The sequence below is a fragment of the Silene latifolia genome, chromosome X, assembly GCF_048544455.1.
Source record: "Silene latifolia isolate original U9 population chromosome X, ASM4854445v1, whole genome shotgun sequence".
Classification (NCBI taxonomy): Eukaryota; Viridiplantae; Streptophyta; class Magnoliopsida; order Caryophyllales; family Caryophyllaceae; genus Silene; species Silene latifolia.
The window spans coordinates 263,481,561-263,492,972 of record NC_133537.1 but is presented as its reverse complement, the minus strand read 5'-3'; the positions used below and the strand labels follow the sequence as shown (position 1 = coordinate 263,492,972).

At 35.6% G+C, this 11,412-nt stretch overlaps 2 long non-coding RNA genes across 2 annotated transcripts; one reads left to right on the top strand and one right to left on the bottom strand.

Moving 5' to 3' along the window:
• The first annotated feature begins 471 nt into the window (after nt 1–471).
• LOC141621789 (uncharacterized) lies at nt 472–2,050 on the top strand. The gene is made up of 2 exons (XR_012532673.1): nt 472–625; nt 1,337–2,050. It is a non-coding gene; the product is annotated as an uncharacterized LOC141621789 (long non-coding RNA).
• Nucleotides 2,051–3,371: 1,321 nt separating this feature from the next.
• LOC141623954 (uncharacterized) lies at nt 3,372–7,333 on the bottom strand. Its single transcript, XR_012533745.1, has 2 exons — nt 7,103–7,333; nt 3,372–4,633 (listed from the first exon to the last, which is right to left on the bottom strand). It is a non-coding gene; the product is annotated as an uncharacterized LOC141623954 (long non-coding RNA).
• Between the last annotated feature and the right edge of the window lie 4,079 nt (nt 7,334–11,412).

Below are 11,412 nucleotides of genomic sequence, written 5' to 3'. Positions count from 1 at the left end.
GTAGTCTTACGTTAGGGTTTTCCCATATTTTGGGCTAAAATTGATTAATATTTCTTGATTCAATCGAAATAATCAAAGATAATCAACAAGTTTTCTGTTATTGAGTTGAATTATTCAGTTTTTGTGAAAAATTGATTGAACTTTGAGATGAATTTGAAGAATTAATTGAAAATGGAAGAAAATAGGGGAAGCAAGAAGAAAAAAATGGAAGAGAGAGAAAGTAAACATACAAAGTGAAATGGGAGGTTAGATGACGCATGTTTTTGATGACAAATCTCAGCCCTTGATCTTGTTATATCCAATGATATATAAATGCGGAGGTAACTCACGAAAAGTGACAAACTCACCGGATCTTGCCTATATATATATATATATATATATATAGGGTCGGGGTCAGGTGCGAATTAAAGTTCCGTACGAACTGTACGAACTACCACTCGTAAAGACTCACGCGCGTTATGTTCTTCCAGTAGAACGTTGTCTCCAACCTCTAGCTAATTTCTTCTTCGAACTCTACTAAACGAGCTTTTACGAATGCATAAAAAATCAAATCTTATCCATTATCCTCTACCAAAGAAGCTTCTACATTTACAAATCTCAGTTCATCATTAATTCATCAAACAAGGTTAGCTTCAATTATTGCTATTTTGTTAATAAATTAGTTTAATCGAAATTTTTACCTTTAATTGGGTTATATTTAAGATCTATACATATATAGCGATTGTACAGTCGTTTAAGAGATTAATTTTATGAAGAAACGTCAAATTAATTGAAATCTAGGATTTATAAAACTGAAAATACAAATTTTTCGTTTTTTAGGGTTTCAATTGGGTTTAATACTTCAATTGGGATTAATATGTTGAAACATTAGCATGTTTTCAGCTGTGTGCGAGTATTCTTGCTGTACAATCAATTGATAGGATGAATGGATGTTAAGCTTATGTTTATTCTTTGAATGATTCTCTGTTAGGTCCCAAGTAGTTGAGTTTGTAACAGGAACATATTATAAGTCTAGCCTCTAGAATATGGTCAAAGATTATATACTGGAGCAGTGGTTAATATATAATACCTCATGTCGTCGAGTTTTCAGGAAATGTGAGTCGGAGTGTCAGCTATAAGTTGTCTCAAAGGCTAATTTCAGTCACTTAACTTGGTACAGTCAGAGGAAGCAGTCGCTAGTGTCATTAGAAGATCGTTTTATATGGATGCAACAACAGCCAAAGATTTTGGGGTCATAGGTCGGGCAAGTTCCCATTTGATTGAAATCTACTTTTAATAAGTATAAGAACTAGAGCTGCTTTTAAGAAGTTTAAGAACTGGAGTTGTGTGCTTTCAGGTGCTGGCTGGCTAAAGCGCTTTCACGAGGAACTAGCAGTCAGCAACACGTAATTCTCACAAAACGTTAGCGATAGGCTCAATATATGTGATGATGGGTTAATGCCTCTTCGAAGAACTGCGTCTTCTGAAAACATTGGATTCATTTCATCTAAGCCCAATTCGTATATTGACAAAAGTTGTAGACTGTGGAGCAAAGCAAAGATGTTGATATTGAGTTGTAATGGAAAGTGATGATATTTTTGAAGGATATTTCACATGGCATCACGTATAAGTATGTACAAGTCAACTCCTTATCAATCCCATTAGTCCACTACTATTGGAGAAAATTTTGGATTTACAACATGGGGCCAATAGGCTGCTTGCCACAAACTTTAGCCTTGCAGGAGAAAGTGGACAGCGAAGTTGATGAATTGGGATGCCTGACACTTTATAACAACGCCTCGAAAGCATTAAACAAGTGATTAACGGTTTGCTAAAATCATGTGCATCTAGGAAGAAAAAGGAATGTATCTAGGATTCTAGCGTGCTAGATATGTATTTAGCAACTTGACTAAGATATGTATCTAGCAACTTAAAACAGTGTTTCTAGCTAGCTAGAGGTATGTATCTAGCAACTTAAAAAAGTGTATCTAACTAACTAGAGGTATGTATCTAGCAACTTTAAGAAATGTATCTTGCTAGCTAGACGTATGTATCTAGCAACTTTAAGAAATGTATCTAGCTAGCTAAAGGTATGTAGCTAGCAAATTAAACGAGTGTATCTAGCATAATAATGATTTGTATCTAGCAACTTAATGAGATCAAAAAGAGAATCGAGTATCCTAAATTTAGGATAGGGTTGGATTACATAATAATGATTTGTATCTAGCAACTTAATGAGATCAAAAAGAGAGTCGAGTATCCTAAATTTAGGATAGGGTTGGATTAATCCAACCCTAAACCCTTTCCCGTATTATTGGATGATAGGATGACCAAAAACTAAAGCCTAAAAAGATAGGGTGATCCCTTTTCGGGGGGAATGTGATCAAACGAGGGAGACGGGTATCTTAAATAGAGGTATGTATCTAGCAATTTAAAGGAGTGTATCTAGATATCTAGATAGCTAGAGGTATGTATGTAGCAACTTAAAGAAGTGTTTCTACCTAGTTATAGAAATGTATCCAGCAATTGAAAAGAGTGTATCTAGCTAGCTTGAAGTGTGTATCTAGCAACTTAAAGAAGTGTATCTAGCTAGCTAAAGGCATGTATATATTAATTTAAACGAGTGTATCTAGCATGATAGTGTATCTAGCTAACTAAAGGCATGTATCTATTAATTTAAACGAGTGTATCTAGAATGATAATGGTTTGTATCTAAGAGTGATTGATTTCTTATATGTTATCTTCGATTCTTAGAAATTTTACATTTGATTAAAATGCTCCTCACAAATTTTAAAACATAAGGCAATTCCAAATAATCGGAGGTAGTAATCTTTTTTAGAGTGTAAGACGAGGAGGGAGTTGGGCTTCCTATATAATTAAGCACAATCCAAGAAGCATGAGTGCTACATTGTGTATCAGACTCTCAGTGTTCTAGTGCAAATGAAAAACTAGCCATTGAAACTGCCATTCCTGCTGCACTGAAGAAAGACGAGCATTTGGAAGTAATAAACAGTGCCGAAGACAAAACACAATAGGATATTGGTCGTCGTTAATAAAAACTAGCAATTAACACCGCCATTACCGCTGCACCGAAAAAAGACAACCATTTGAAAGTAACAAAATGTGCATTAAACAAAACAAATACGGAGCACTCGTCTAGGATACTAGTTGCCATTACCAAAACAAGCCATTGCAAGCAGCAAGACCTTACATCAATTCCGAATACATGTTGCTAAGATAAAAAGGCGCGTACAAGAATAAAATTACTCAACCAACCATTCAGGCTCTTCTACAATACTCCTTAGAAAGTAACAAAAACTAACAATCCATAACACAAAATCACAACAGATACAAACAAAAAAACAACAGGAAGAGGGGATAGTCGGATTATGGATATAATTAACCATGACGAGACTGGAAATCCTTCATAAACGCAATCAACTTCTAAACACCAGCAAAAGGTATAACATTGTAGATAAAAGCCCTCATTTCGCCGACAGACCTATGCCCTTTAAGAGCCACCATCTTCTCCTTAGCAGCCAGCTTGATAAACTCCGGTTCCAGGTCTGAGTTGGCAAGAGTAAAAGGCACATTCATGAGCGACCTGACCGAATTTTCGACATGGCAGCGAAAAAATCCTTACTGTTATCAATAGCATCATACAGTAATTGAGCTTTGGCAATGCTATTCTTTTCAACCTGTGCCAGTCCACCCTGCTGCAGCAAATCCTGGAAAACCAGACCGCACATGTAGATACCGTGGCACGGAGGTGTATTGTAAAGCGATTTGTTCTCGGTGTGGATCTTATAATCAAGCATAATCGGAGTATTACCCTGCGCATTGCCGATAAGATCGTTGCGAACAATAACAATGGTCACACCAGATGGTCCTACATTCTTTTGTGCACCAGCACAACCAATTGTCCCACCGAAGACCCCAGACCCACTACACACAACCCCAGGCCAACTGCCAAAACGTCACTCGATACCGACGATAACCCTCTGCTACAGCTCAACCGCTCCCACAACTTCCCTACGACCACAATGGTCCATCACCACTTACCCATATGACCACATCGACGACGGTCCAATGACAACCACAGCCATACCAACAACAAAAACATAAATTAATCAACAAACTGGTTAATCTTCGATTTGCTAAAACAGAAATATAATTCCATAAGATAATCGCAATTATTACGGCATGATATAGGTTGACGATGAGGTGGAGCCGGATCTGCGACGATACTCTTATATTTCTTAATAGCAACAGGAAAATCTGCCAATTGCTTGCGTACAGAGCGTAGTAACATCTACATATATTATGCAGTGAACCATGCGAGACCAACCAAAACCATAATGTATTCCTCAAAAAGAATTACAGGGTGAATAGGTTAGTCTTGGATGTAAGAAACATCTCGAATAAGTTTCTGAGGTGTGACATATAACTCCTCAGATTTCAGAAGGGAGAAAAGACGTTCACGAAAAATGGTAAGAATCATTACATAAATAAGATGTCACCTATGGTGAGTTCTGCAAGGAAGAACACATACCAGAAGATCTGAAAAGATTCCACATTCCCAAATCTGTAATATCGCACTTCAGTCATACCACAGCGACAACATACGCATTCCAAGCATCTTATTTATCGCTTGCTATAAGAAGGGAAAGGAAAACAAAATTATTGATTATGGTTTTTGAGGAATTCTTTTTGAGGAATACATTATGGTTTAAACTTTTACCATTATAATTCCATAAGATAATCGCAATTCTTTTTGAGGAATACATTATGGTTTAAACTTTTACCATTATACACAACTACACAAACAGAAGAAGAGATGATACGCAGACTGCTTGAAGGAGACACTGAGCTAAGACTTGTTTCTCAACTACAATCATTAAGAAAGAGCAAATAAAATAAGACCTTAATAACTTAGATCTAAGAAAGAGCAATCTTTACTGAACCTCTACCAGAACACCAATAACTTAGATCTAAGAAGCATGAATTCAAAAGTCAGTGATAAGAATAGGATGAAAAACCATTAACTTAGATCTAAGAAGCGTGAATTCAAAAGTCAGTGAGAAGAATAGGATGAAAAACCAATAACTTAGATCTAAGAAGCGTGAATTCAAAAGTCAGTGAGAAGAAAAGGATATATAAAATTATACCCATGTTTCTTCACCGAGACTAACTTCCTCTAGGCCTATGCACAATAAGGATCCCCAGATATCAATAAACATTTTACCTTAACTGGTTTACGACGTTTTTCACGGCTTGAAAATGGTGGGACGACTTACAATTTTGTCTACTGAAGAGCGTCAAGGCTGTAAAAGATTACCAGGTATATTTATACAAGAAATTCAGAAAAGCAGTGACAAGAAGCACCCTGTTGAACTTATATTTTGTATCGAGAAGCTTATGAGCAAATTTCTGTTACCCGCTTATGGCTCTGCTTGGTTTTGTTAAATTATATAGCTTCAGCTTTCCCAATCATTTGTTTGCCTTTTTTTATTCTTTGAGAGGTTATTTTAATGTAAGACAAACAAATGATTGGGATGGAGGGAGTACACAAGCATGTACCATTTTGTTCATAAGGTTGGTAAAAGCAAAACGTATGTTCGAACTTCAAATATCTCGGATAATAGGCAGCAAAATAACAATGGGTTAAGTAAATGTCTGTCAAGCAGACATCACAAAGTACAAATCGGAAACATCAACCTATTTTTCAATAATAAGCTTATAGTAAAGGTAACTCAACAGCCTCATTTCCCTTATTAATGATCATTCTAATATGATCAATAAATATCCTTCGGACAAATTTCACAGAAAATATGATCCAGTTGGCAACTATATCATATCACTAATCATACTTTGATAACTTCAAGTGACCTATAACTAGAGAATTATTACTAGCTAGTCCTAAGAACATCGAAAAAGCGAAAAAACAAACAAAAGGAACATTAAGTGACCGAGAATTAGGACGTAATGAAGTGCATACAGGTGATGACGAGTGTATATAGAAACTTAATTGGAACAATACCCCTGCGACACCACCTGACCAATCATCCCCACGAGACCAGTACCCCACCTATACCTCTTCGATGTCCTTCCCCTCCCGGACAAGGCCTCCACGCCACCCTCCTCAACGATCCACCAGGCATCACGCTCCCTTCACTAGTTCACTACTCGCATCATCATTACTTGTCCTCAACTTCTTCATTTATGCAAATTTAAAACGATGATTAAATGTTTGCTAAAATATCATGTGTATCTAGCAAGCAAAAGGTCTGTATCTAGGGTGCCAAATATGTGTATATAGCAACTGAGCTCGTATAAATAATGGTCCAGTCCATTAACTCAATACTCAGAGCTATCACATGTTCACATGAAACCAAAGATAAGCTTGCTTGGCAAAATGTTTTCATCTATGAGTCAACTTCTATAGCCAATTCCCTCAGAAAAAGAAAAGACATAACAGTCAATTCTGGACAAAAAACAACCAATTCCCACTAGTCTACAAGATATACCTTTTTGGGTTATTCATGGTTGGGCTATGTCGAATTCATCCTTTTGGTTATCAGGACCGGGATTGGATCATCGCTGAATTACATACCACATATAAGGGCTTGCAAATCTGCTTGCTTTTCTTTTTCAATTGGAAGCTCAAAGGACAGTGACAGTTTACTCAGCATAACATTAAGTAGTTGTTCAATAATTTGAGCAGTGTCGGGCATTTTGGCACACCTAACTGTCTCATTCAAAGTTTCATACGCAGCAGAACGCAATATGTGCATCTACAAGTAACACAATGTGTATCTACACAAGTCGATATGTGTATCTACAAGTAACAAAATGTGTATCTGGGGTGCTTCTTTATATATCCATCTCCCATACCAACTCCGGCAGGTCGTCACCACCATCAAAATTAACGCATAAATATATCTAAATTAATAAAAATTAACAACAAAATAGGAAAACTGAAAAAAAACGAGTAATGAATGAAAACTAGGAGAATAATTAGGGTTAGACTTCTTCAAACAAAGTCAAATTTGGGGGAAATTTTAAAACTATGGAAATAATTAATGAAAAATATGAGAATCATTACGAAATTAAAGAAACTTACATGAAATTTGATCGAAATTGCAGGACTGGTACGATGAGTTTGTCAGTTTGAGCAAAAAGTCGATCAAAGTTGTGGTTTTGTGCGAAAGAGTATGAGAAAGAACACGCCGTCGGCATCTGATCGTGGCCGTCGCATGACAGTGGTCGGAGGACAACGGTCGGAAGAGGAGGTGGATGTGAGCGACGGGAGAGATTGGAAAGGTTTGTGAGAGTGACTGTGAGTGTGTCGGGTGAGAGTGAGAATTGGGTTGGGGTTTGAAAGAGACAAACGAGCGTCTAATCTTGGCCATTCATTATTTGATCTGAAGGGCTTATGTTTAGTTCGTAAGTTCGCACCGAACAATAGGTTCGTACAGGATCCTATTTCTATATATATATATATATATATATATATATATATATATATATATATATCTTAGTATTGATCTTAGCCGGCCGGGCATTCACCTTTACTTATCATTAATGTTTTTTTCATTAAATAAAATTACTTAAAGTTACATAACCCATAAATTTATCATCAATATATTTTTCTATGGCATATCCTAAAATTACGATTAAATAAATTTTGAGACAAATTCACTACTCCCGCTATTAATATTTTAGTCTTATTAATGAAACAATAGTAATAACATTTCACTACTTGCCCGTAATCATTGTTACTTTCACTACTCCCGCCGTAGTTATTGTTACTGTCACCACTGCCGCGTTAATATTGATAATTTCACTACTCTGACCGTAATAATTGTTACTTTTACTATTGCCGGATTAATATTGATTATTTCACTACTCCCGTTATTTCTACCACTTTCACTAATCTCGCTGATAATATTGTTACTTTTACAATTCAAATGAGTGATTATATATTTATATAAATATATTACATATATGCATTAAATCAAATCGAAAGAATCGTGCAATATTATATATTATGGAATCTAACTTGAATTATTTATAACCTACTTATATTATATTTTTGTACTTATTTTAAGAAAATTGACCATCTTAATTAATTATTTTATTTTAAGGAAATTGACTATCTTAATCAATTATTTTATTTTAAGGAAATTGACCATGTTTAGGAAAATTACCAAGCTTCTATATAATTTAATTTTAACCAAAACTATATAATATTTGCATTGAGATCCCTTGATCGGGTCCATCACACGGTGTTAGTGATTTAAAACTATATAGTATAATTAATTTGTATAACTTCTTTTAATTACATTGAAGTCCCTTGGTTTCTAGAATTAATATATAGTATTGATTGATTGATATATATATATATATATATATATATATATATATATATATATATATATATATATATATATATATATATATATATATATATATATATATATATATATATATATATATATATATATATATATATATATATATATATATATATAGGTGGGATCCTATTAGAACGAACACTCGGCGCAGACGGTGAGAACGAAGTACAACCACAAGATTAAATAAATCGTAAGGCCGTACTTTAATGTTAACGCATACAAAAGCCCAGCAAATTCTCGTATTTTTTACTTCAATTGACTTTTCCACCGTTACCTTTTCTCACAAAATCTCTAACTAAACACGTCAATAAAAAAACCCAGAAAATTTGCGATTATCGATCAATAACGCCAGAAATTCAGCGAAAATTGATTCACTCGAACTAATTTCTTGCAGGAATTGATGTAAGTTTCCTAAATCTTTCTATTGTTGTCACAAAATTGATGTATGTACCTGTCAATTTGTACTGTTTTGATTTCAAAGACTTTCGTATTTTTGTGTCGATTTGTAGGGTTCTAATGGAAATCGTAGAATGCAGTGATTTGGTTGATCCTACTGATTCAATTGTTCCAGCTGCTAGTAATGCATTCAGACAGATATCTTCTGAATTAGGTATAGGTATATCTTTAATTGTTGCGGAATTATTATTCAAGGTCTGTTTTTAGTGTATTATTATTGTTGTGAGTCGGTGTATCTAGTGAAGTAATTGGTGTGAATTATGGCTACATTAATCAGATGAGACATAATGTTTAAGGTTTTTTGCTGTTGTGTTTTGACGTTTATGTGGTGTATATAGTGATATAGTTCATGCGTATTAGTTTTTTGAAAAAAGCTGATGTCAAACTAGCCCTCTTGCTTCTAATTTTTGATTGGCGTACCTGGTAATATAATTGATGCGTGTCAGATTTCAGAAGGCGTATCTGTTAATATAAATCCTGCATGCCAGTTTTAAGACAAATTTAGGCAATGAATTAGACATGTTGTCCTGATGTTTTACAAGACTGAATAATGTATTTGGATATCAAATAGATGATAATTAGTACTGACTAAAATTGTATCCGATAACCAAGTTTCTGTTTATGGTCATTCTGGGGTAATGTGATTCAGATTCACTATATTGAACCTATCATTCCTTCTGAGTTACCTTTAAATGATGATTGTTTTTTTTTTCGGTAGAATGTGAAAATTCTCATTAAGCTCAACGATCATTCAAATTACAAGGAACAGTAGACCATTTAAATTACGGTCCGCACAAATACAATCAGTCCTCACTACATCACTCTCACTTATCAGACAATAAGAAGGTTCCTAGCTACAAGCCAAGGTCGACTCTTGAGTAAATTACCTTCTGATTGAATCACCTGCAACCAAAATTTTACCATACTTTGAACCTGTTGAAGCACCCTAGCTGGTCTAGGAATGCATCCATCATGCTTGGCAGAGTTCCTGCACGCCCATATGCTATAGATCAAGCTCGCTATACAGGCCATTACAACCTGTTTCTTCAAAAGACTCCTGTATTTCCAATGCAACATATCATCCAAGGAGATGCTAGACCAATTCATACCCAGCCATTGACTCACCAACTGCATACACTGCATGCTGAAGTGGCAGCCAAAGAACAAATGTTCCTGAGACTCTTGGGCAGCAGCACAGATGCAGCAGAGACCATCAGATAAAACCCCAAACCTTAGAAGCCTCTGCGTAGTAAGCAGCCTATTCTTAGCAAAAAGCCAGATGATGATTGTTTCAATCGAACTAATGTTTCTAAATTTTGATTGGCGTACCTGGTAATATAATTGATGTGTGTCAGATTTCAGATGGCGTATATGTTAATATAAATCCTGCATGCTAGTTTTAAGACAAATTTAGGCAATGAATTAGACCTGCTGTCCTGATGTTTTACAAGTCTGATTAATGTATCTGGATATCAAATTGATGATAATTAGAACTCACTAAATTTGTTTCCGATGACCAATTTTCTGTTTATGGTCATTTTGGGGTAATTTGTTTCAGACACACTATATTGAACGTATCATTCCTTCTGATTTACCTTTAAATTTGATAGTCAAACTGGTTTTTTGGTGTAATGATCCACAATGAGCTAGCCCTTTGCTAGACAATCGTAATATACTTGATGTAAATCAGTTCTGGCACAAATTTAAACGATGCATAGTCATAGGCTATTTAGTTATCGATTAGTGACTTAGTGTATCTAGGAATATAATTGATGCATTTCAGTTGTTAAGGTTTCCGCTGATTCATGTACTAATATAATGTATGCTATCTGTTATTTGCAGACTCACCAGTAATCCCTCTAAACTCCAAAGAAAGGATACCTGTTTATGCACCGAATTTGAAGCCTAATGTGGGAATGAGTTTCGAAAATTTGGTTGACGGAATGTAGTTGTACAAAACTTATGCTGCCAATTCTGGGTTTAAAATGAGGAAGTCGACACAAAGAATTGTAGATGGGGTGGTGATGACTAAATATTGTGTGTGTAGTAAGGCGGGTGAGAGTAAACCTAGAGGAAAGGTGAAAAGGAGGCAGAAGACTAGAATTTCATGTAGTGCAAGGATTTTTCTCAAAAGGAATGTTAAAGAAAAATATATTACTGTTGACTTTTACGAAGGTCAGACGCACCTTCTATCTACCCCAAACACAGTGGTACATTTGTGATATATGATTTATTTGCACCGAATTTCCCTTCTACTTTCATGTATTCCGACTTCTATCGAGTCGGTTTTGTACGTCTTATCTTGTATTTTGTGCCCGATATCTGTGTCTATGATTTTGTGCCCCTCTTGCAGGATTTGAGGCGGTTATAGAGAAGTCGGGGCAAGTGAGGCGGTTTGATGAGTAAGCATGAGGAAATGAAGGTTGAAATATTGAAGAAGTGTTCTCTGCCGGTAGGCCGGCAGCCGGTCCACCGGCAGAGAACACGACCTGGTGAAAGGAAGGATGAACTGCTGAAGAAGAGTTCTCTGCCGGCCTGCCTCCGGAAGGGAACCCCCTCC